We start from the raw sequence: 27,169 nt of genomic DNA on the forward strand, positions 1-27,169 counted from the left end.
AAAAGAAAAAGATAAAATAAAAGGAAAAGAAAGAAGAACAAAGGAATAGAAAGGTTGTAACTAATCACATCGGTGTGATTGTTTAGTTGGCTACCGCCTCTTTTTTTGCAGCAGTTTATAACAGAAATAGGAAGAGGATATGGGCCGGCCCAGCGCGACGCGGGAAAGAAATGGGGATCTTAAGCGCCATTTAGGGAGAGCAACTAGTTAGCGAGCGCTCTTTCAGAAGCCTCGCAACGATCACTTGCAGGTGGGCTGAGAGCACGTCACTTGACGCGCTCTCAGCCGTCGTCACGTGTCATGCTCTGAGCGCTCTCTTCGAATTTTGTTTTTTTTTGCACGCGTTTTTGGCTTTTTAATTTGTTTTATTTTTGGTTTTCCACCGGTCTTCCTTAGCTTTTGGACAAAAAAAGATTCAGAGAATTTTTTTTGCGCGAAAACAAGTTTTTGTTCTTTTGTGAGAGGTACGGTTTTGCTTTTGCGAGAGGCATCGTCTTGCCTCTTTCGGAAAGATAAAAACCCGTGCTCCCGGTTCTATTTTTTTCATGAAAAAAGTTTGTCAAAACCTATCAACATGAAATCTAGTTCTGAAGATCCCGACGCGGGGAATCCAACGGTGAAAATGATTCGAGATTTGAATACACGGTTTAAAAGATAATATATTCTGAATATATGGATCTACGAAAAAAGAAAAAACTCACAGACTGCACCATTTGTCACAATCTAAGAAGATGAGAATGATCTTGAGGACCTTCTAGATTAGTGATTTCGTCGTTTAGGAATTGCCTTGTACGTATGGGCCTCCAACGAAGCCGCCGATTCCAACGCTCGCCTGGGCCTCAACATATGGCCCAACGGCACCGCACATCCAGAAGCGAGCGAGCGAGCAGGAACCTGCCCGGAGTCCTTCCCCACGGAGTTCCCCCGCCGCCTCTTCGTCTTCGTCTTCGATTCCCACTTTCCCGTCCCCGTCTCCCCCACCCCCCACCCCCCACCACCACACACGCACACACCGGAATCCTCCTAAATCGCCAGTCTTCGCACCTGCCGGCGGAACCCTAGGTCCGGAGCTACTGCCAGATCAGGACGGCTGAATCGGCGGCTCCTTCCCTGGCGCCGCGCTTCGGAGGCTTGCGCCGCTCGGCGCGTCCCCCGCCAGCATCTTTCCTCCGTCTACACCTTCAGGATTTGCGCCGCGCCGGCCCGAGGGCTTTGGAGGCTTGCTGTTGCCGCCCTCCTCTTCACCGCCGTGCGTGCACATGTATGATTTTGACCTTGGTAGCACTAGTCTCTCTCTCTGATCTTGGCCCTTCTGCCGTTGATGCCCCGATGCTGTTGGTGCCGTCTTTGTGCAATGCAATTCATTCACCAGCACAATTGATTCTGATTCATGCGCCAACTACTATTCTACTATGCAATTAGTATTTGCTGTTAGATGTCAATGGACCATCAAAACTTCAGAATTTTCTTCTTATAAGCTGCTAACTCTTCAATCCTTGCTAGATAGTCTGTCATGCTTTCAATTTTCAATGTAAATAGGCACTATGAAATCACGGACCCCATGTTTAATACTAGTCCATTGCAAGAATTTACAATATTCAAGGAGGTGTCCAGGCTCAATAGTGGTCTGTATTTCATAACCATAGGTTTATGCTACCTCTGATGAATTCCTAATAAAATGTTATTTCTGTTGCAACTTCACACTTTTCAGGAGTCCGATATGCTTGGTCAATTTTAGTGCAGCTGCCCCCTGTTAATTCCATTTTCAGGAGTCCGATATCCAGGTCAGCATTGTGGCTTCCTCCACACTAAACTTATGGAACCGTCCACCACAATTTTTCCTTTGTGACCTATATATATACTCGGCTTCAGTGACAGTCTTGCTGATCTTAGGCAATCAACATTCTCTCCGCTTACTTATCAGATGGGCGTTGCTTTGATGATTTAATCTGATATAAAGATGACACACTAGTACGTAGATGTACACAGAAAAATTCCAGCTAGTTTGTACATGACTGGATCCTCCGTGCAAAAATTGATGATACATAGTTGGTAGGAAAATCTGTGAGGGGCTAAAACTGCAGTCTTCCCTTACCGTCCAATGCAAGTTCTCGAATTAATTCTGGATTATTATTGTAGCCTTTAGGTTAAGTTTTTATTTGGTAAGCATAGCACCTAATTTACGATGAAGTGCATCCATCATGCACATTGTTTGACTGTTAATACAGAGCAAACATATCAGAATAGGTGATATTCGAGTCTATTGGAAGTTGCTCCAATTAAGTTAAGATCAACTAAGTTACTAGGGATCTGGATGCCCTGCAAGATATACAAATCTATCTTTGAAGCAAGTGAGATCTAGATGTGCATCCTTCTATTCAAGGATTCCTGTCTGGTCATAATATATTGTGGTTTAAATGTGGGGTTTAAGTGCACAACTGAACTTTAGCTTCAAACAAAACAATGGTGTGTTGGTCTGTACAGCCGGACATTTTTGTTGCATTCCATGCTTTTCGATCAATGATTTTGACGTGTTCTTCCAGCATGTTTACTGTTTTTGTTGTTGTACCGTTTAAACATATATTGATGGTCAGTTATGATATGGTTGTCTGTTTGCATAATGGTCAGTTATTTAATGGAGGTCTCTTAATGATGTATTAGGGCGTAATGTCATTGTAGTCAAAGAGCTGCTATTCTTTGTGCACGTGTTGGATGGAATCGGTAGAAGCCATTCTTTAATGTGTGGTTATTCTTAATTACATCTTCCTTATTTCACATCACGAAAAGTGTTAAGTCCCTCTTTTGTCCACATGAACTGCCCTGCTTTGCCACATAGAAGGCATCGAGCACTCTATGCAAGCATTCAATCTCGCTGCTCTACCAACTTCGCCTGAACACCGACTGCCAATGCTCCATATACCGTCATACAATCTTGCCATTCTACCTCCTTCGCCGGAACACCGACCGCCGCTCCATCTGAGGTATGCTGGATCACATGCCAAGCTAAATGCGTCTCCATTGTTTTTGAAAAAGACATGATGTTTAGCTTCCATTGTTATTACCTTGCCATGTACGTACAGTCTGCAAAGTTTGCAAACAAAAAGTGAAACCTATAATGATGAGTGATGACTACGGTATTATATCTATTTAATTGCCAGGATTAAATCTTCATGATTGCAAACCTTAGACGTGTAGTATGCAAGTTTAGAGACTAGAGAGGGACATATCAAGTTTACTATGAACTCAAACAGGACAGGTTTGACAAACAACACACTTCAGGCTCTTTATTTGATTATTATTATTTTAGGGAGCAAAGATGCACACCTGCCTTTCTTGCACTGTGCTGAGAGTATATAATTTCATTCTGATTAGCTTGTTGGTTGGTAAGCTATACTGCTACTAAGTTGCCATTGCCTTGTCTGATCTGATACTTGTTAGTTGTCAAGCTGTAGTTCTAGATTGCAGCCCTAATATGATGTCGATTATATCTAAAATCAGTGTACACTGTGTTTCTGTAGTTATGCTAATTGGACCGAGTATATTTTTACATGGCCTTATACTATGCTTTTTTGGGTAGGCTGTTTTCAACTGGACTACAAATCAGTGTTATTTTCATGCATGAAAAAGCACTCGACTTTATTACTTTTTTTTTCAAAAAGGAGGATTACCCCCGGCCTCTGCATCGAGCGATGCACACAGCCATGCTCGACCTTATTACTAACTAACATGTAAACATTTGTGCTGCCTTCCTATTCTGATCATGGATTTTAAGCATACTGCTAAAAAAATATTGGCGAGTGTGGCAGGTTTTACCTAATTCAAAAGATGGCCAATACTTAATTTCTAGCTTTCACGTTGCCATGTATATCCCATCTAAATTTCTGAAGTTTATGGACATTACAACTAAATTTAGCTGCTGCAAGCGAAACACAATTGGGTTGCTGTTGGATTGAAAACAATAGGTTATTTGGTTTTTGTGCAGCGGGAGGGGAGGAATTATATATGGTACAGGCCAACCTGCTCATTTTATGTTATTTGTTGGATGACATAATGTATTTTTATCTATTCGGTTGTCAAATGGTTCTGTATGAGCAGATCCCTCTGGGTTCTGCAGGTGTATTGTTGATACATGTGAGTTTGGATGATTTAGTTAGATGATGTATTTGTGGGGTCTGGTGCTCATTATAATTGTGTGCCGCTAACAAGGATTAAAGAGAAATTCTCATGCGTTGTGATTAATGTGTATGACCCTACTCAGCTGGAGCTTAACAGTTAGTGTTTTTGTGGTACTTATCTTGCTTGCAGTATGGTTTATATGGCTTCTTTGTTAAACGTACAAGGAATGCTTATTGTGATATGTCTTAGCAATTTTATAAGCTGACCTCCTTGATTCAGTTTAACAACAATGGTAGATATAGTGGCGAAGTTCCATTATTGTATATAGCATCAGGATTTTTACAAGAACTTAACATCTCTTTGCTTTACATTTCAGTTACAAATTGAATTCAACATGCCAGTTGAGGAAGCTGCTGAGCTAGCATGGCAGGCTATTTTATCATGCAACATTCCTTAACGGAGCTAGTGATGGTATGCATTCTGTTTCTTAGCATCTATCATGATATTTGTTTTGTTCACTCGATAAGCACGATACAACATGCATGCATATTTGTTAAACACCTTATCATTATATCTTCCTTTTGAAATAGCGAACATAACTATTTGAGTTGCAATTACTTTTTTTTTAAGTTTGGCAAAGTTCATAGATTTTTTGTATTTTTCATCACGCAATGCGCACCCCTAGCTTGGTATAGAGATTACGATGGTGTAAATTAAGCCACACCTCTCTGTTTACAAACGTACAATGTTGTAGAGTATAGACATGGGTCTTGACATCTAGGCAAACCTCCCTATGATTTCTAAAACAATATAAAGCATTATGGTGAATAGGCGTAGAGAACTGAGTGTGAACCATGACAGCAAAAGGCTTATAGATAAGACATCACTACGAGAAAAAATAGAGTATTTCCAGGTGTGCCAAGAGAAATCACTGGCGGAGGCAAAGGGAGATGGACCCATGAGATCAGAGTAAACAAGGTCGAAAGGACACTGAGACACCGTCTTGCTATGACTAGGTAACTGGACCACAGATTAGAGACATTGTCGGAGACGGATCCAAGAAGACCACATTGAACTAAGGATGAGAGATCACAAGTACCCACGGCGATGATGCCACTGCGGAAAATAGCCGATACACAAGGCAACAGAGGCAGAGACTGGCGGCGGTGGTGGCAGAGGGACTTAATCCAGCATCCCACGTGCCTGTGCACTCTCCGCACCCCGCCGATTCGGCTTGGTGTTCTTCTCCTGCTTGCGGGTTGTGTGCCACCACACTTGATTAAGCACCCTAGGTTCTCCTAGTGTGCGCCCTTGGCCTCGACTTTAGGTAGCGCCTGTCGTCGGCTCGCCCCGTTCATAATTCGTGTATGCGTTGACTGTCCAGCTCCTGGTCACATTGGTCGTGCTCGATTGTGCGGTTATGGTGTCGCACAATAAGGGTACATGGATGTGGGATTTAGACATTGCTCATAAAAACCTGCAGCAAGGCAAAGGGTTCCTATGCAGACTCGCAGGGAGCAGAGGTGGTCACAACTGTGGACGTTGGCTCCATAGGAGTCTCAACAATGCGCTCATCAGTAAGCACAACATGAGCAAGAAGATCCTGGATATACTTCTCCAGGAAATACGGAACAATCTCAAGGAAGTAGCGAAGAGGACCAAGATAAACATTGCAAACTTCACTATGATGAGCCTTCACAAAGGTAATGTACTTAAGAGTCGTCGCCGGTGATGACCGACATGTAGAAGAAGTGTTTGTCACGAGTTGAATGGTGGACCAGAAGTGCAGGATCATGATCACTCACCAAAAACCAGTCGCAATCACCGTTGAGACATCGCTCAAACCAGGCATGGGGGTTTGCTTAGGGCCATATAGATAGCGACGAAGACGACAAACCATGCCATCAGGAAGAGAACCCAGGTGGTGGCTACATGTTGGCATTCTTGACATCAAGATGAGAGACAAACTAGCAACGAATAGAAGCCACATTAAGAAGTGTGCCAAGAGTGGTCGTGTGGGCCATATATATATAGGAGAAAACGTCTTATCGTAGTCATGACCATGTTCTCACCACTAAACGAGTTGTGTAACGCTTGAGAGTATCATCAGTCTTAACCTTGTAAACCTACTTACAAGTGATGAGATGAGCACGGGGAAGAAGGGAAATGATATTCCATGTGTCGAGCGGGCAAGAACATCAATTTTCGATGCCATCACATCCAGCCATTTGGGACGAACAAGCTCATGATAAGAAGTCGTCTCGGGAAGAGCTGCACAGTAACCATAGCAGTCAATAGGCAAAAGCGAGGCAGAAGCGGGCGAGCTTGAAAGCCATCAGTAGGCTAGGTTGGAATAGAGATTACGATGGTGTAAATTAAGCCACACCTTTCTGTTTACAGACTTACAGTGTTGTAGAGTATCAAAGGTGTTGTAGAGTATGGACATGGCTCTTGACATATCTAGGCAAACCTCCCTACAATTTCTAAAACAATATAAAGCATTATGGTGAATAGGCGTAGAGAAGAGAACTGAGTGGGAACCATGACAGCAAAAGCCTTATAGATAAGACCTCACTACGAGAAGAAATAAAGTATATCCAGGTGTGTCGAGAGAAGTCACTAGCAGAGGCAAAGGGAGATGGACCCCTGAGATCAGAGTAAACAAAGTCGAAAGGACGCTGAGACACTGTCTCGCTATGACTAGGTATCTGGACCACGGATTAGAGACATCGTCGGAGACGAATCCAAGAAGACCACATTGAACTAAGGATCAGCGATCACAAGCGACCCAATGCGATGATGCCACTACTGAAAATAGTTGGTACACAAGGCAACAGAGGCAAAGACTGGCGCTGGCGGCAAAGGGACTTGATCCAGCATCCCTCGTGCATGTGCTCAAGCGTGCGGTTATGGTGTCGCACAACAAGGGAACACGGGATGTGGGATTGAGACAGTGCTCATAGAACTCGTAGCAAGGTAAAGGTTCCTATGCAGACTCGCAGGGAGCGGAGGAGTCTCAACAATGCGCTTATCACTAAGAGCAACATGAGCAAGAAGATCCTGGATATACTTCTCCAGGAATTATGGAACAATCTCAAGGAGGTAGCAAAGAGGACCAAGATCAAACATACAAAATTCATTATGACGAGCCTTCACAAATGTAATGTTCTTAAGAGTCGTCGTCGGTGATGATCGACATGTAGAAGAAGTGTTCGACCACGAGTTGAATGGTGGACCGAAAGTGCAGGATCATAAGCACTCGCCAAAAACCAGTCGCAATCACCACTGAGACAAAGCGCTCAAAAGCACGAGGGTTTGCATAGGGCCATATAGACAACGATGAAGACGACAAACCATGCCATTAGGAAGAGAGCCCAGGTGGTGGCTACATGTTGGCATTCTTGACATCAAGCTGAGACAGACTAGCGACGAATAGTAGCCACATTGAGATGTGTGCGAAGAGTGGTCGTGTGGGCCATATATATATATATATAGGAGAAGACGTCTCGTCGCAGTCATGACCATGTTATCACCACTAAACGAGCTGTGTAACGCTCGAGAGTATCGTCAGTCTTAACCTTGTAAACCCACTTACAAGTGCTGAGATGAGCACGGGGAAGAAGGGAAATGAGATTCCATGCGTGAGCGGGCAAGAGCATCAATCTTCGATGCCATCACATCCAGCCATTTGGGATGAACAACCTCACGATAAGTCGTCTCGGGAAGAGCCGCACAGTAACCATAGCAGTAAATAGGCACAAGTGAGGCAGAAGCGGGCAAGCTCGAAAGCAATAAGTACGCTAGCTTTGATTAGAGATTACGATGGTGTAAATTAATCCACACCTTTTTGCTTACAAACGCATAGTGTTGAGGAATATGGACATGGGTCTTGACAGCTAGGCAAACCTCCCTACGATTTCTAAAACAATATAAAGCATTATGGTGAATAGGCGTAGAGAACTGAGTGTGAACCATGACAGCAAAAGGTTTATAGATAATACCTCACTACGAGAAGAAATAAAGTATATCCAGGTGTGTCGAGAGAGGTCACTAGCGGTGGCAAAGGTAGATGGACCCCTGAGATCAGAGTAAACAAGGTCGAAAGGACGTTGAGACACTGTCTCGCTATGACTAGGTACCTGGACCACGGATTAGAGACATCGTCGGAGACAGATCCAAGAAGACCACGTTGAACTAAGGATCAGCGATCACAAGTGACCCAAGGCGATGATGCCACTGTTGAAAATAGTTGGTAGACAAGGCAACAGAGGCAGAGACTGGCGCCGGCGGCAAAGGGACTTGATCCAGCATCCCACGTGCATGTGCACTCTCCGTACCCTGCCGATTCGGCTTGGTGTTCTTCTCCTGCTTGCGGGTTGTGTGCCACGCACTTGATTAAGCACCCCAAGTTCTCCAAGTGTGCGCCCTTGGCCTTGACTTTAGGTAGCGCATGTCGTCGGCTCGTCCCGTTCATAATCCAGGCACGCGTCGACTGTCCTAGCTCCTGCTCACCATTGGTGATGCTCGAGCGTGCGGTTATGATGTCGCACAACAAGAGAAGACGGGATGTGGGATTGAGACAGTGCACATAAAACTCGCAGCAAGGTAAAGGTTCCTATGCCGACTCGCAGGGAGCGGAGGTGCTCACAAATGTGGATGTTGGCTCCATAGGAGTCTCAACAATGCGCTTATCACTAAGAGCAACATGAGCAAGAAGATCCTGGATATACTTCTCCAGGAAATACGGAACAATCTCCAGGAAGTAGCGAAGAGGACCAAGATCAAACATACAAAATTCATTATGACGAGCCTTCACAGATGTAATTTTCTTAAGAGTCGTCGCCGGTGATGATCGGCATGTAGAAGAAGTGTTCGACCACGAGTTGAATGGTGGACCGAAAGTGTAGGATCATGAGCACTCGCCAAAAACCAGCCGCAATCGCCACTGAGACAAAGCGCTCAAACCAGGCACGAGGGTTTGCTTAGGGCCATATAGACAAAGACGAAGACGACAAACCATGCCATTAGGAAGAGAGCCTAGGTGGTGGCTACATGTTGGCATTCTTGACATCAAGCTGAGAGACAGACTAGCGACGAATAGAAGGCACATTGAGAAGTGCGCGAAGAGTGGTCGTGTGGGCCATATTATATAGGAGAAGACATCTCGTCGTAGTCATGACCATGTTGTCACCACTAAACGAGCTGTGTAACGCTCGAGAGTATCGTCTGTCTTAACCTTGTAAACCCACTTACAAGTGATGAGATGAGCACAGGGAAGAAGGGAAATGAGATTCCATGCGTGAGCGGGCAAGAGCATCAATCTTCGATGCCATCGCATCCAGCCATTTGGGATGAACAACCTCACGATAAGTCGTCTCAGGAAGGGCCGCACAGTAACCATAGCAGTAAATAGGCACAAGCGAGGCAGAAGCGGGCGAGCTTGAAAGCCATAAGTACGCTAGCTTTGGTTAGAGATTACGATGGTGTAAATTAATCCACACCTTTTTGCTTACAAACGCATAGTGTTGAGGAATATGGACATGGGTCTTGACATCTAGGCAAACCTCCCTACGATTTCTAAAACAATATAAATCATTGTGGTGAATAGGCGTAGAGAACTGAGTGTGAACCATGACAGCAAAAGGCTTATAGATGAGACCTCACTACGAGAAGAAATAAAATATATCCAGGTGTGTCGACAGAGGTCACTAGCAGAGGCGAAGGGAGATGGACCCCTGAGATCAGAGTAAACAAGGTCGAAAGGACGCTGAGACACTGTCTCGCTATGACTAGGTACCTGGACCACGGATTAGAGACATCGTCGGAGACGGATCCAAGAAGACCACGTTGAACTAAGGATCAGCGATCACAAGCGACCCAAGGCGATGATGCCACTGCTGAAAATAGTTGGTAGACATGGCAACAGAGGCAGAGACTGGCGCCGGCGGCAAAGGGACTTGATCCAGCATCCCACGTGCATGTGCACTCTCCGTACCATGTCGATTCGGCTTGGTGTTCTTCTCCTGCTTGCGGGTTGTGTGCCACGCACTTGATTAAGCACCCCAGGTTCTCCTACTGTGCGCCCTTGGCCTTGACTTTAGGTAGCGCATGTCGTCGGCTCGCCCCGTTCATAATCCAGGCACGCGTCGACTGTCCTAGCTCCTGCTCACCATTGGTGATGCTCGAGCGTGCGGTTATGGTGTCGCACAAGAAGGGAACACGGGATGTGGGATTGAGACAGTGCTCATAAAACTCGTTGCAAGGTAAAGGTTCCTATGCAGACTCGCAGGGAGCGGAGGTGCTCACAAATGTGGATCTTGGCTCCATGGGAGTCTCAACAATGCGCTTATCACTAAGAGCAACATGAGCAAGAAGATCTTGGATATACTTCTCCAGGAAATACGGAACAATCTCAAGGTAGTAGCAAAGAGGACCAAGATCAAACATACAAAATTCATTATGACGAGCCTTCACAAATGTAATGTTCCTAAGAGTCGTCGTCGGTGATGATCGACATGTAGAAGAAGTGTTCGACCACGAGTTGAATGGTGGACCGAAAGTGCAGGATCATGAGCACTCGCCAAAAACCAGTCGTAATCACCACTGAGACAAAGTGCTCAAACCAGGCACGAGGGTTTGCTTAGGGCCATATAGACAACGATGAAGACGACAAACCATGCCATCAGGAAGAGAACCCAGGTGGTGGCTACATGTTGGCATTCTTGACATCAAGCTGAGAGACAGACTAGCGACGAATAGAAGCCACATTGAGAAGTGCGCGAAGAGTGGTCGTGTGGGCCATATATATATAGGAGAAGACGTCTCGTCGTAGATATGACCATGTTGTCACCACTAAATGAGGTGTGTAACGCTCGAGAGTATCATCAGTCTTAAGCTTGTAAACCCACTTACAAGTGATGAGATGAGCACAGGGAAGAAGGGAAATGAGATTCCATGCGTGAGCGGGCAAGAGCATCAATCTTCGATGCCATCACATCCAGCCATTTGGGATGAACAACCTCACGATAAGTCGTCTCGGGAAGAGCCGCACAGTAACCATAGCAGTAAATAGGCACAAGCAAGGCAGAAGCGGGCGAGCTCGAAAGCCATACGTACGCTAGCTTTGGTTAGAGATTACGATGGTGTAAATTAATCCACACCTTTTTGCTTACAAACGCATAGTGTTGAGGAATATGGACATGGGTCTTGACATCTAGGCAAACCTCCCTATGATTTCTAAAACAATATAAATCATTGTGGTGAATAGGCGTGGAGAACTGAGTGTGAACCATGACAGCAAAAGGCTTATAGATGAGACCTCACTACGAGAAGAAATAAAATATATCCAGGTGTGTCGACAGAGGTCACTAGCAGAGGCGAAGGGAGATGGACCCCTGAGATCAGAGTAAACAAGGTCGAAAGGACGCTGAGACACTGTCTCGCTATGACTAGGTACCTGGACCACGGATTAGAGACATCGTCGGAGACGGATCCAAGAAGACCACGTTGAACTAAGGATCAGCGATCACAAGCGACCCAAGGCGATGATGCCACTGCTGAAAATAGTTGGTAGACATGGCAACAGAGGCAGAGACTGGCGCCGGCGGCAAAGGGACTTGATCCAGCATCCCACGTGCATGTGCACTCTCCGTACCCTGCCGATTCGGCTTGGTGTTCTTCTCCTGCTTGGGGGTTGTGTGCCACGCACTTGATTAAGCACCCCAGGTTCTCCTACTGTGCGCCCTTGGCCTTGACTTTAGGTAGCGCCTGTCGTCGGCTCGCCCCGTTCATAATCCAGGCACGCGTCGACTGTCCTAGCTCCTGCTCACCATTGGTGATGCTCGAGCGTGCGGTTATGGTGTCGCACAACAAGGGAACACGGGATGTGGGATTGAGACAGTGCTCATAAAACTCGTTGCAAGGAAAAGGTTCCTATGCAGACTCGCATGGAGCGGAGGTGCTCACAAATGTGGATGTTGGCTCCATGGGAGTCTCAACAATGCGCTTATCACTAAGAGCAACATGAGCAAGAAGATCTTGGATATACTTCTCCAGGAAATACGGAACAATCTCAAGGTAGTAGCAAAGAGGACCAAGATCAAACATACAAAATTCATTATGATGAGCCTTCACAAATGTAATGTTCCTAAGAGTCGTCGTCGGTGATGATCGACATGTAGAAGAAGTGTTCGACCACGAGTTGAATGGTGGACCGAAAGTGCAGGATCATGAGCACTCGCCAAAAACCAGTCGTAATCACCACTGAGACAAAGCGCTCAAACCAGGCACGAGGGTTTGCTTAGGGCCATATAGACAACGATGAAGACGACAAACCATGCCATCGGGAAGAGAACCCAGGTGGTGGCTACATGTTGGCATTCTTGACATCAAGCTGAGAGACAGACTAGCGACGAATAGAAGCCACATTGAGAAGTGCGCGAAGAGTGGTCGTGTGGGCCATATATATATAGGAGAAGACGTCTCGTCGTAGTCATGACCATGTTGTCACCATTAAATGAGTTGTGTAACGCTCGAGAGTATCGTTAGTCTTAACCTTGTAAACCCACTTACAAGTGATGCGATGAGCACAAGGAAGAAGGGAAATGAGATTCCATGCGTGAGCGGGCAAGAGCATCAATATATCCAGGTGTGTCGAGAGAGGTCACTAGCAGAGGCGAAGGGAGATGGACCCCTGAGATTAGAGTAAACAAGGTCGAAAGGACGCTGAGACATTGTCTCGCTATGACTAGGTACCTGGACCACGGATTAGAGACATCGTCGGAGACGGATCCACGTTGAACTAAGGATCAACGATCACAAGCGACCCAAGGCGATGATGCCACTGCTGAAAATAGTTGGTAGACATGGCAACAGAGGCAGAGACTGGCGCTGGCGGCAAAGGGACTTGATCCAGCATCCCACGTGCATGTGCACTCTCCGTACCCTGCCGATTCGGCTTGGTGTTCTTCTCCTGCTTGCGGGTTGTGTGCCACGCACTTGATTAAGCACCCCAGGTTCTCCTACTGTGCGCCCTTGGCCTTGACTTTAGGTAGCGCCTGTCGTCGGCTCGCCCCGTTCATAATCCAGGCACGCGTCGACTGTCCTAGCTCCTGCTCACCATTGGTGATGCTCGAGCGTGCGGTTATGGTGTCGCACAAGAAGGGAACACGGGATGTGGGATTGAGACAGTGCTCATAAAACTCGTAGCAAGGTAAAGGTTCCTATGCCGACTCGCAGGGAGCGGAGGTGCTCACAAATGTGGATGTTGGCTCCATAGGAGTCTCAACAATGCGCTTATCACTAAGAGCAACATGAGCAAGAAGATCCTGGATATACTTCTCCAGGAAATACGGAACAATCTCAAGGTAGTAGCGAAGAGGACCAAGATCAAACATACAAAATTCATTATGACGAGCCTTCACAAATGTAATGTTCCTAAGAGTCGTCGTCGGTGATGATCGACATGTAGAAGTGTTCGACCAAGAGTTAAATGGTGGACCGAAAGTGCAGGATCATGAGCACTCGCCAAAAACCAGTCGCAATCACCACTGAGACAAAGCGCTCAAACTAGGCACGAGGGTTTGCTTAGGGCCATATAGACAACGATGAAGACGACAAACCATGCCATCAGGAAGAGAACCCAGGTGGTGGCTACATGTTGGCATTCTTGACATCAAGCGGAGAGACAGACTAGCGACGAATAGAAGCCACATTGAGAAGTGCGCGAAGAGTGGTCGTGTGGGCCATATATATATAGGAGAAGACGTCTCGTCGTAGTCATGACCATGTTGTCACCACTAAATGAGATGTGTAACGCTCGAGAGTATCGTCAGTCTTAACCTTGTAAACCCACTTACAAGTGCTGAGATGAGCACAGGGAAGAAGGGAAATGAGATTCCATGCGTGAGCGGGCAAGAGCATCAATCTTCGATGCCATCACATCCAGCCATTTGGGATGAACAACCTCACGATAAGTCGTCTGGGAAGAGCCGCACAGTAACCATAGCAGTAAATAGGCACAAGCGAGGCAGAAGCGGGTGAGCTCCAAAGCCATAAGTACGCTAGCTTTGATTTGAGATTACGATGGTGTAAATTAATCCACACTTTTTGCTTACAAACGCATAGTGTTGTAGAATATGGACATAGGTCTTGACGTCTAGGCAAACCTCCCTACGATTTCTTAAACAATATAAAGCATTATGGTGAATAGGCGTGAGAACTGAGTGTGAACCATGACAACAAAAGGCTTATAGATAAGACCTCACTACGAGAAGAAATAAAGTATATCTAGGTGTGTCGAGAGAGGTCACTAGCGGAGGCAAAGGGAGATGGACCCTTGAGATCAGAATAAACAAGGTCGAAAGGACGCTGAGACACTATCTCGCTATGACTAGGTACCTGGACCATGGATTAGAGACATCGTCGGAGACGGATCCAAGAAGACCATGTTGAACTAAGGATTAGCGATCACAAGCGACCCAAGGCGATGATGCCACTGCTGAAAATAGTTGGTAGACAAGGTAACAGAGGCAGAGACTGGCGCTGGCGGGAAAGGGACTTGATCCACCATCCCACGTGCATGTGCACTCTCCGTACCCTGCCGATTCGGCTTGGTGTTCTTCTCCTGCTTGGGGGTTGTGTGCCACGCACTTGATTAAGCACCCCAGGTTCTCCTACTGTGCGCCCTTGGCCTTGACTTTAGGTAGCGCCTGTCGTCGTCTCGCCCCTTTCATAATCCAGGCAGCGTCGACTGTCCTAGCTCCTGCTCACCATTGATGCTCGAGCGTGCGGTTATGGTGTCGCACAACAAGGGAACACGGGATGTGGGATCGAGACAGTGCTCATAAAACTCGTAGCAAGGTAAAGGTTCCTATGCAGACTCGCAGCAAGGTAAAGGTTCATATACGCCTCCGATGAGTTCTCCTGGGGTCGATCTAATGTTGTCCCTGGTAACTTTGATGGAACCTGGCTTGTCAAGTTTTTCATATTGTATTGTCAGATCCGATCTCCAAGCTTGGTCCGACCAGTTGTAGTTTCCATCCCAAGCCGAGTAGATCCTCGACGGAGATAGCCTGCCGCTCTTCGCCCGATCTAGTGTCATGGTGGAGGAGGGCACGACAGGGTCTGAACCATCGAGCTCTGTCTCGACTGATGGTTGGAGTTTTGATCTTCTCCGGTGACTCAGTTAAGTTGAGATGCCACGCAGAGGCTACGTCGGCGCCGATATGATTGTCGGCGCTTGAAGCCATCGAGTTGCTTCAATTTCCCAGAGGGACCTGTATGGGCCATCAATGTCAGAGCTAAATCCAACGAATCTTGGGTAGGGGTTCCCGATCTGGTAGTCTTGCTAGATGGTAACAAGGACACAAGGGACACAAGGTTTACCTAGGTTCAGGCCCTCTTGAAGAGGTAAAACCCTACGTCCTGCTTTGTGTGTATTGAATGTGGATGGGGTACAAGTACAGGTGATCTACCGCGAGATTGTATGTGAATGAATCTCCCCTCTACGATCGGGGTACCTAGGGCTTACACATGGTCGGCCATATCTAAAGGGCAAACGTGGCGAGGACTATCTCTACGCTTGGAGTATACAACAAGTCTTCATGTCATTCCTTCTTGAAGCTTCTGGACCATACGAACGAGGCCCACTAGTGATAGGCTTGGGAGGGGGGGTGTACTCGGCCCAACCCAAAGGATGGGCAACCGACATGCCGAGCAAAACCTAATCTAGGACAGGTGGCTCAATAGTAACTCATGTGGCTCATGTGATAGAAGCATCGACTTCCACTGGTGATGTGCATATTGGCACATCGATAGCGGCTTAGATTGGTAGTGTGCCGAGGTGGACAGCAGAGCAAGAGGAGCTGCTAAAGGTGTATTCGGGGAAGTGTGTGCTGGCTTAGATTGGTACTCTGTCGAGGTGGACAACAGAGCAAGAGGAGCATCTAAAGGTGTATTCACGAAAGCGAGGTGAGGGTATTGCACATCAGGGGAAGCAACTAGATCAGCCACTGGCAGAACAACAAGGTAGTACTAGTGTGATTTCCATCTCTGCGGGGATCAGGCTGAAGGATCAGTGGCCTTGAGGAGAACTACTCGAACAACAGCAGGTAGTACTAATGTGATTTCCATCTTCACTTGAAGAGTCTTCAAAACCTTTCGAGTCAAGCGAAGGGGATAACAAAGAGCGTACATCAGAGAAAGACACTGCAACAGTAGAAGATATAAGATAATTATCAAGAGAAGATGGGTTGTCAAAGGAAGATGGCACATCAAGAGAATAAAGCATTGCACAGAAAATCATAGCCCACGACAACTGACAACTGACAACGAAAGAAGCCCGGCGTCCAAGACAATGAGCGTAGATCAACAATGCAAAAGGAATCAATGAAAATCCTATAGAAAACAAGGGCATGTAGGCCACAAAAGCTGTATAGAAAGGACCAGGACCAGAGAAAGGCTGCCAAACAAAGGTATTGTGGACTCGCATGGCATCAGAAACACAAAATATCAATGGATTTGGTGGATGCAGTGAAAAATGTAGAAAACTAGAAAACATAAACTAGGCGACGGCTAAAAGGCCAAGGGTGGTGGCAGCGGAAGAAACATGAATCTTTTTTTCATGCATTGATACTACAAAAGATACTAGGTAGTAGCAGCCGATCAGCAACTGCACACGTGCCCAAAAAGAAGCCAAAGCAGTGCAGCTATAGTAGAAGAGTAGCGTACTAGCAGCAGGAGAGCAAGCGTGCCAGTAGTAAGAAGCAAAGGGCAGCGACACAACAGCCATATGTGCAGCAGAGCAACCAGCCAAGAACAACGCATAAGAATGGAGTAGCACATGCAGCCGGAGCAATATGGCGGGAGGCAGAGCTTGGTGCAGAGAGTTAAAGCCTCGGAGGTCTCATGTTGCTGGCAGGCAAGAGGCGTCCCGGCTGCCGCATAGAGGTAGCGGTGTGGGCAACACACATCTACAGAGGAGCAGTAACGACTGCAGCTGAGCATGCAGGGGAGCAACTGGCGGGAGGCACAATCTGGATGGAGCTTCTATGGGAGAACACAACCATAGGAGATTGGAAGGTAGGGGCGGCGGCGGACGACGCGACCTGTAAGACGGCCAGAGGCTGCCAGCATAGGTCGGGTGGGAGAGGCATGATCCAGCGGGAGAGACCTGCGGCAGGGTAGTTGACTTCCAGCGAGGGAGACCTATGGGTGGGCATGATCCAGCGGGCAGCCTGGAGGTTGGGCCTGTTGATGGAGCCGGATGAATCGTTTCGGGAGGCAGCTGCAACGGGAGAGTAGCACAGCTAGGAGAAGACATCGATGTGAATTAGATTGGGAGGGTGAGTTGCAGCGCCCAAGAAAATCCCTAAACCTTGGCTCATGATACCATGTTATGATGTAACTTATCTCTGTTGCAAGGCCCAACAAGCATACATATCCTAATAATGACAGCAGGACTTGAGATGCAAGGAAAGGAAACATAGCCTAATAAGGACTCCAGGACCAATTACTAATACTTCCTAACAGAAACTATGTTCCCTATGAAGCATTATCTTCGGCCAACAAAGTGTTTGTTGCCTCTCTTTACTCTATGTCAATTTCGACTGACTGGAAGAAGGCAAAGGAGGACTCAAAGTGGCGTGTGGCCATGGTGAAAGAGCCGAAGGCTTTGTGTAAGAATAAGACATGGGTACTAACACCCTTTTCAACAGGAAAGAAAGCAGTTAGCTGCAAGTGGGTATATCTGCACTATGAAGCAGAATGCAGAAGGAAAGGGTGAAAGGTACAAAGCGAGGCTTGTGGCGAGGGGTTACAACCAGACATGCGACATTGACTACGATGAGACCTTTGCTCCAGTAGCAAAGGTGAACACCGTGAGGATTCTGATCTGATATGCAGCAAATTTCGGGTGGCATTTACACCAACTTGATGTGAAGAATGTCTTCTTGCATGGGGACTTGCAGGAGGAGGTATACATGGAGATTCCACGTGGGTTTTCGACTTCTGAGAGAGACTGCTGGCAAGGTATGCAGGCTAAATAAAGCTTTTTACAGACCGAAGTAGTCTCCAAGAGCTTGGTTTGACAAGTTTAGACGGACGGTGTGTGACATGGAGTATGGACAATGAAATGGTGACCATACATTGTTTTATAGACACTCTAAAGGGGCAATGACCATCCTCGCAGTTTATGATGATGATATCATTATCGCCCGCGAAGATGACATAGAGATAGCAAGGTTAAAGGGGTGCCTAAGTAAGGCATTTGAAGTTAAAGATCTTGGTCGACTCAAGTACTTCCTTGATATAAAAGTGGCAAGGCCTGAAAAAGGAATAGCTCTTTCTCAAAGAAAGTATACCCTGGACCTCATCTATGATGTTGGCATGTTGGGTCGTCGAGCTGCTAAAACCCCAATTGATCAAAACCATAGAGTATCTGCCCAGTCTCTTGTAGTTATGGATTGTTACCTTACATATCCGCTCCATGTAAGATTGCACTTTAGTATTGTAATAATATGTGTGTGAAGAATGATCTTATAAGATTTATACATAAATTTATTGCCATACTTATGTCGCATCATATCAATCATCCACAGTATGAATTATCATCATTGCTCTTGGTTCTTGTTAGTTGTCACATGCTTGAAAGCACTAATGATTTCCCATTAAAAAGTAGTAATATTTTCTCTTTGATGCTTATATACATGTCGCCTTAAATGATCCTAAGGATGAGATAATGATAGTTCTTGTGTGATTTCTAATTTTTAATGTTGTCGTGGTGATGGTTCAACTAAAGAAAAAGAGAAGCTGGAAGGCAACATTTGTAGAGTTTTGGATTTGTTTAGTATGTAGCGTTCAATACCAGGGGTCAACTTTGAGCCCTTATCTTTTTTGCTTTCGTGACGGATGAGGTCACACAAGGGATATACAAGGAGATATCCCATGGTGTATGCTCTTTGCGGATGATGTGGTGCTAGTCGATGATAGCCGGACAAGGGTCAATAGGAAGTTATAGCTATGGAGACAAACCTTGGAATCCAAAGGTTTCAGACTTAGTAGAACTAAAACCGAGTACATGAGGTGCGGTTTCAGTAATCCTAGGCACGAGGAGGAGGTTAGCCTTGATGGGCAGGTGGTGCCTCAGAAGGACACCTTTCGATATTTGGGGTCAATGCTGTAGAAGGATGGGGATATCGATGAATATCTGAACCATCGAATCAAAGCCAGATGGATGAAGTGGTGCCAAGTTTCTGGCATTCTCTGTGACAAGAGAGTGACACAAAAGCTAAAAGGCAAGTTTTATAGGACGGCAATTCAACCTGCAATGTTGTATGGCGCTGAGTTTTGCCCGACTAAAGGGCGACATCTTCAACAGTTAGGTGTGGCGGAGATGTGCATGTTGAGATGGATGTGTGGCCACACAAAGAAGGACCGAGTCCGGAATGATGATATACGAGATAGAGTTGGGGTAGCAACAATTGAGGAGAAGCTTGTCCAACATCGTCTGAGATGGTCTAGGCATATTCAGCGCAGGCCTCCAGAAGCTCCAGTACATAGCGGATGGCTAAAGCGTGTTGATAATGTCAAGAGAGGTCGGGGTAGACCGAACTTGACATGGAAGGAGTCCGTAAAGAGAGATCTGAAGGACTGGAGTATCACCAAAGAACTAGCCATGGACATGGGTGCGTGGAAGTTTGCTATCCAGGTGACAGAACCATGAGTTGGTCGCGAGATCTTATGGGTTTCACCTCTAGCCTACCCCAGCTTGTTGTTGTTGTTGTTGTTGTTGTTGTTGTTGTTGTTGTAGCGTAGCATTCAATACCACAATCACTTAGTTTCTTTCTCAAGTGCGAGTCTTGTACACATGAATGGTCAGCTAACTAGTTGCTTGGTAGTCTAACCATGGAACTATCTAACTACATGGTACTACCACTGTACCACTTGCTTTGGTGCCCATGACATTGTGCTTGAATGTCGTGAAGACACAAATTTCAGGACTGGAATTAGGGATCCAAGTTTGCCGCTCTTTATTCACTTTCTTCCTTATGTTGCTACAGGTTCGTGAGCTGACTCAGCAATTTCCTGCGACTTTGCCCCTTGCCTTAGTTATGAAGAAGTTTTTGGCAGATCGTAGTTTGGACCACCCATATTCGGGTGGTCTAAGCTCTTACTGTTTGGTATGCTGCTTTTCATGGTACTCCTGTGATTTATTTTCATGTTGATTTATGACTCTGAAAGTTTGTTTGCACCGGATACTTCTTTATGTTTACCTACATGCTCTCCGGATCATTGCTCTTGAGTTAGTAATGACTAAAATTTCTTCCTTAATTTTAGTAGGAAATTTTCTCGCTAATTTTATCAGGGTTGGTCAGAGTTGAATGTTCTATAATTTTGATGGTTTGTCTGGATTAAACCTTTCAATCAGATAATATGTACTCACAGTGATTGGTAATGTATGTCTAACAACATTGTAAGCACGAGTCCGAGCTAACTTATATTTTCTTATATATTCTCATCTTTGGATAACATAGTTGATGCTTATCGCCTGGTCTTACTTTTCATGTTAGCATATTATATTAATTAATGACTCTTGAGATGACCTGCGAAAAGAACTTCATCTTTTAATATCCTTTGCAGGTGTTGTTAACCACTCATTTTCTTCAGCATCAACATCTTGGCCGGCCTATTTACCAAGTAAGTTGCACATCTTGAATAGCATAGCTCAGTTGGGATCTACACTTTTTTACCTTAATCACTATATCCTGTTTCTGTGAGATATTTGTTTCTGTATAATATATTCTATTTTAATGATCGGCTCATATGTATGTAGATATTATTTAGCCAGCTTTGAATTTCAAACTTCAGTAGTAGCAATGGAAAAATAAAAATTTATCCCTTGCCCCTCTTCTTAGCAAGTTTATATTTTTATTGTAAATTGCCACTAATGCTACATTTTTGCTGTTTTGTGTTTGGCAGAATCTAGGGAGCCTTTTGATGGATTTCCTGTAATTATTTTGGGTAAGTGAGTATGTATGAACACTTCATTGTTTAAAACACAAGGGAAAAGATGAGTGCCGCTTGATGTGGAAAAAGCGTGTAAAGTATGCTAGAATGACTATAGGACCCTTGTATATGGTTTCTCTTTTTTCGACAGCTAAATTAGCAATATATTGGTGCATCTGACTTCTAACCGCTTTCAAACATTCTGGATGACAGGAATGTATTTGATTCACGACATAAGCGTATTTCCATCCAAGGAAGAGGAATTTGTTTGAACCGAGAAAGAGGGCACAGGTAATAAAAGTCGATGTCAGTAATACATTGTTTCTTTCTGTCACCTTCTGTCTATGGTATTTTTCCATACTGTTGATTTTGCAGCATTGATCCAATTCACATCGACGATCCTCTTTGCCCTGCTAACAATGTGGGACGGAATTGTTTCCGGGTCCACCAGTGCATCAGAGTTGGCTCAAATTATCTTTTCTGGACTGGTTGAATCCTTCTGTTGTTGTCTAGAGCTTTTGGAGTTGTGGCAATGCTGTGATTATGCTCTTTTATATGGTAATTTGTTTGACCGGACAATCTTGGTATTGAAATTTAGTCTTTGTGCGGTACTAGTACCAATGCATTCTTTGTTAGGCCTTTGAAGATATAAATATTCGTCTGGCAAATCACGGATCAGCAAGTGTTACTGGTATTTTCTGATGCTTTTCATGGCAGGCTTTCGCTGTTCTAGAGAACGAGCTACTGCAGTTCACTGCAGAATATAACATGCCCGCATCATCATTCAGCCTGCTGAAGAAAATAATTCCAAGCATTGATTCCAATGAGTTGTACCAGTAAAAAGAACCTATGATTCCACGAGTTGCAGGAACTGTTGGGTTGGAATGGCCTCCTCTGTGTTCTAGACACTGAGTTACTACTGCAGCTGGTGGAAAAGGAGGTCAGTAGAGATTAATTTCCTAGCTGGTCTTAATTCTGAGTTACTTTCTTTTCTCTGGTGTATTCCCTCCTAAACGATCTTATATTAGTTTACAGAGGGAGTACATTTTAGTAGTACTCCTGTCAGTTTTTAACGCTCGTAGGTGTGGAAAACATTGGTAGAAAACTGTTCATATTCAAGTCTTCTATTTACTGCAGGCTTGTTCTAATGTATGATGCCAGCTGCCCTCCTCTCGCCTCTGGCTGCTGAGAACCCGAGACTGTTAATTGATGTTTTAGGCTTGAACTGGACGATTCGAAAGCTAGATGGGGGGTGCACTCTGCATACATAAGGTATTGTACCTGTCACTTCAGTAACACGATCTTATCTTATCACTTTGAAAGTATGTAAATCTCATCCACTTGATACCATAAACTATTATAGGTTAGCCAAGAGAGGGTGGCCAAATTGTGGTCTGTGTTTACTTTGCAAGAGGGTGCAAGAAAGCGGGTCACACCTATTCTTTAAGTGCCGCTACACTCTTAAGGCTGTAGGCCTTGGTCATTGAAAAAATTCACATCTTCAAGTTGGACACCTCTTCGTGGCACTTGATGGACTCCATCGACGCTTGGTGGGCAAGCACTTGTGACGCCGGCACGCCAAACCGACAAGCCAAAGCCTTCCTCACCATGCTTGTGTGGTGTACAATTTTGAATGAGCGAAATGCAAGTGTTTAGGTTTAAAAGCGCTCCACCGACTATCTTGCTTAACACCATCTTGACTGAATCCAACCTTTGGGTCACCGCCGGTGCTAAAAAATTAGGGTCTTTTATATCGCGAGAGTAATAATTCATGTGGTGTTGTGGGTGAAATCGTAACAAACTCTATTCTCGCTTATTTAATAGACGAGGCAAAGCTTTTGCCTTTGTTTCAAAGAAAATAAAAATAAACTATAGATCCTTAACCTCTTGATGGTGGTATGTGCTGCCAAGGATGTGAAAGTGGACTCGCCTAATGATGTGTGATGCCAGATGTATAAGGTCACGGAGGAGCAGTACAAGCAGGCCCACGCAGAACTCTTGACCCGGAGGAGCACACAGGATCAAAGAAGTTAGGCAGTTCGTATGTAGGAATGTAATATGACCAATGTAATTTATTTTGTAATTGCAACAAAAAATTGCTTGTATGTTGATATTTACTTGTTTGAACTTTAAGTATAGCATTGAGGTATACATACAAGTTCTATACAATGTATGTGCAAAATCATATTGTTGCTAAATTTTGCACTAGTATATGATTGTTCTTGTATATTGTCGAATCGTGTAAGTTATATAAAATTGCTAGCATTTTTTGTCATCATTTGCTTTGACTTTTTTCTTTATCTTATTTTTCTTTATCATTGTCGTTAAATCATTCTAGCTTAGATTTTTTAATTATGTATTTGTTTATAGATGCTTAGTCGATTTTCTAGTCATTGGATTTTCTCTTATTTTGTGCAAGGGACGATGTATTTTATGTTGTAATCCTCTGACACTACTAAATTTTTTGTTAGAAACTTAAAATGAAATTCATTTTTCATAATTTATCTAATTCAATCAATTAATAATTATTTTATTATTTATGTTCTGCCGATGCTTAGTCGTATTTTGTGGTTGTTGAATTTTTTCCCCTATAGTTGTGCATGCGGCAACCTATAATTCCACAATTATGTGACACTACTTAAATTTTGCTAGAAAGTTAAAAAATGAATTACTTTTTTATGTGCCTTTATATTTTTAAGCATTATTACTGTTGAATTTGCATTAGTTTACACTTGTTCTTTCCCACTACGAATTGTGCAAATTTTGCATATTTTGTGTGCAAGCTGTTAATACATTTCGGTTCCTCCATACAAGAAGTTTTTTGAGAACAGAGTATTTATGATTGTTCATGTTAGGCATATTTGGATAATACTCTTTATTTTTACTACGCACATTAATTATCTCTTCAGTCAAATTTTGTGAATTTTTTTTGTGGGGAAAATTTTGTGAAGTTTGACTAAGCTTATGGAAAAGAATATCAACATTCACAATACGAAGTTTTTCTTTCATTTTCTTTCTTCTTTAGGGTAATACCAATGCCCTTAATTCATTCTTTCTTAGAAAAATAAACTGTTTTTGATTTTGTATTTGTATTTGTTTTTGTTTTAGTTTTCTTTACTGCAGCAAATTTTGTTCGCTAGGTCGTTGTGTTGATCTTAATTCCACACCTTAAAGCTTTTAGTGTAAGAATATTGTACAAATCAGATATGATAGTTTGTTGTGTGATTTTAATTAAAAAATAGCACAATTGTTGCTAAAATAGAAGACTAGAATCAGGGTTTTAATCTCGTTTTTTCTCCTTCCATTAATTTGTATATATGTACGGTGTGCTCCTGTGCAAGTAAATGTACCTGTCAATATACACAGTTATGCACTGATAATTATAGAGTGATTGACATGTATAGTGCGTGTGTGTGCATGCATAAAGGACAAGTTCACCTTTTTTTTGACAAGTTCAGCTAGTACGGGTGGAGTAGTGGTATACGCTGCCGCAGCCATGAGCCCATGAATAAGGTATGATTTTTTTTTTGCGAGTGAGCCATGAATCTCTACCTAACATTAAAGGAAGAAGCGTTTCTCCACTTTTTTTAGTCACGTAAGTGTTTTGTACGTTGTCTCGAGTTTTGTATGTCGTCTGTTTTAGAAATAGAAAGAAAATATATAAAGCCACACACAAGCGAAGCCAATGTCTTTGGTGGAAAAGCGGAAGTTCCCCTACTCGCCTTTTTTCGTGGGCTGACCCAATATGGAAGGATGACGTCCCACAAAATTTTCCTTTTGTTTGTACTTTATGTTCTTTTTATTATCTTATGTTTTTTCTTTTCATTTTCCCTTTTCCCCTTTTTAGGTTTTTAAAGTATTCATCGCACTTTAAAAAAATGTAATTATCTATTTGAAATGTTAAATGTGTATAAAGAAATGTTCCTGATATATACAAACAAATGTACAATGTGTAAGAAAAACATAGACAATAAAACCTATATTAAAATAATGTTGACCATTTATTTAAAAAATGTTAAACACATGCAATAAAATTGTCCCTTATGTATAAGAAAATTTACATTATGCATGAGAAAAGTAGACAAGTGTTGAAAAAGGAAAAATGATTTTTTATGAAAACCTGAAAGGGAAAAAAGTGAAGTAAATCATTAAAAACAAAGAAGAAAACAGTGAAAATGGAAGAATGTAATAAGAAAAAGGAAAACCGAAAATACCGAAAAAAAAATAGGCTGCAGTTAGGGAAAGCACCCCAAAAAGATAAATACATTAAGGTACAATGTTGGGGCCAGCCCACTATTTCCTATGCATAGGTGTTCCTAATAGGAATCAGTACGAGAGAGAAATAGCCCTCGCGGTCTTATTGTGGAAGAGAATATTCTTAACAAAAAAGTAATCTGCTCGCTCCACAAGCCTAGTGAGTTGGGCATATATGCTGCCTATTGAAATATCGTTTTGTCGTTTCGTCGTACATTATTTAGCATTTTTTCATTGCATCGCACGCCTCTATTCTGGATCCGTTTTGACTTTTGACGATCAAAGTGTTTGACAGCCAAACTATTCTTGCTCTCACTTATAAAAAAGCCTACAAATCGGGAGAAAAATATATTTAAAAATTTAGGAGAAAAGTAATTCCACGCAAGATAGAAAACTAACTCTACCTCCAAGAGTTCATGGAGCACACGTCGGACCCCCATCATCCATCTCCGATTTGTTCTTGGCTCCATGACTCGCACCGTCACGGACATCTCATGTCCGTGTGATGTGATCAGAAATCACCCATGTCGGATTGATTGCTAATTAGTACTACATCCAAAGACATCTTCTAAGGAAGGCCTACATATATCCTTTTCATTTTTCGATGAAAGTTCTCATCGATAACCTAGACATATGAAATCGTCCAGGAGCCGTGTCCAAGGCGGTAGCATTAGATGGGGGGGGTGTTGGACGTGTACAAGGCACATGCATGCACACGGCATAGAATCACATCTTCACCAGCTACCGCATCAACTAGCCGACGCCCGCACTGATGCGCTCCTGTCTTGGGCGCCATCGGCCAGGAGCCCACCTCGTTTGCTCCACTACCATCGCTGGGTGGCATGGTCTGGAGGATCATGTGTCGCGCTGGTGAATGTTTTTATGGACACGGTAATTTTCTCTCCCGTTGTAACGCATAGGCATATGCACTACAAGAAATATGTCAACTTGTAACCTTCTGCCAGTGACCCTGGAAGAAATGGTCCTAAATCTATGACCATTTGAGACCAATTGATCATAAGTTGTTCGGGGGGCTCCAAACCCTAAACCATAACGACCATTTTGGTCAGAAAGGTCGTAATTTCCTTACACGAAATGGTCGTAAAGAGGACAACACTGGTTCGCTGCCTTATTTCTAGCTGATTACGACCAATATAGATGGTCATAGCCTTGTAAATTATGGTGTATCATTATGACTAGGCGCCACCTCATCAGTTTTGCCTATGTGTCATGTCCATGTGTCAACTTTTGCCCTAGGTTGTGAAGCAGCCTACATTTCTGTCATTCCCAAAATTCCCAAAAAAATCTCATAAATTCTTTGGATCATATGTTCCTCAAATATGTAAAAAACCTTCCTTGCCTAGTTCAAAAACAATTCAGGAATATTCATTTTCCTATTCTGTTCAGAAAATCACTTTGTGAAGGAAGTGCTATTTATATTTTCTTGATTATTCTCAAAAATTGTGGGCACTCTATCCTATCTAAACCATTACCTCATGACAAAATTCAGCTCCATTTGCTTAGTAAATCTTCCTCAGTAAATTTCCAAAGTTTCTGTTCAGCTAGAAGCTTTGTGAAGGAAGCACTATCTAGGCATATCCTAGTGAGTTTATTTTTTGCCACATACTATATATGCCCAAATCATAGCTCTCCACAAAATTTGAGATCAATCTAACAAACCATGTGAGCTCACCATCCAATCTTTTTTCTGGTAATATTTTCAGTTTGTGAAGCAACTATATTTTATATTGCTTTATAATTGTTGAAAATTTACCATGACATGACCCTACCAATA

The 27,169-nt window shown here is 43.8% G+C and overlaps 1 long non-coding RNA gene across 6 annotated transcripts; it reads left to right on the plus strand.

Moving 5' to 3' along the window:
* The first annotated feature begins 960 nt into the window (after positions 1-960).
* Positions 961-23,378, plus strand: LOC123087975 (uncharacterized). Of its 6 annotated transcripts, none has more exons than XR_006441632.1 (11): positions 961-1,261; positions 1,712-1,784; positions 2,840-2,981; positions 4,493-4,587; positions 20,175-20,294; positions 20,755-20,811; positions 21,094-21,135; positions 21,334-21,678; positions 21,757-22,060; positions 22,258-22,392; positions 22,484-23,006. It is a non-coding gene; the product is annotated as an uncharacterized lncRNA (long non-coding RNA). The 6 variants fall into 6 exon arrangements; XR_006441631.1 differs by having other exon boundaries at positions 962-1,261; positions 21,838-22,060; XR_006441628.1 differs by having other exon boundaries at positions 962-1,261; positions 21,334-21,411; positions 21,496-22,060.
* Positions 23,379-27,169: the final 3,791 nt, after the last annotated feature.

This window comes from Triticum aestivum, chromosome 4A, assembly GCF_018294505.1.
Source record: "Triticum aestivum cultivar Chinese Spring chromosome 4A, IWGSC CS RefSeq v2.1, whole genome shotgun sequence".
NCBI classification, from domain to species: Eukaryota; Viridiplantae; Streptophyta; class Magnoliopsida; order Poales; family Poaceae; genus Triticum; species Triticum aestivum.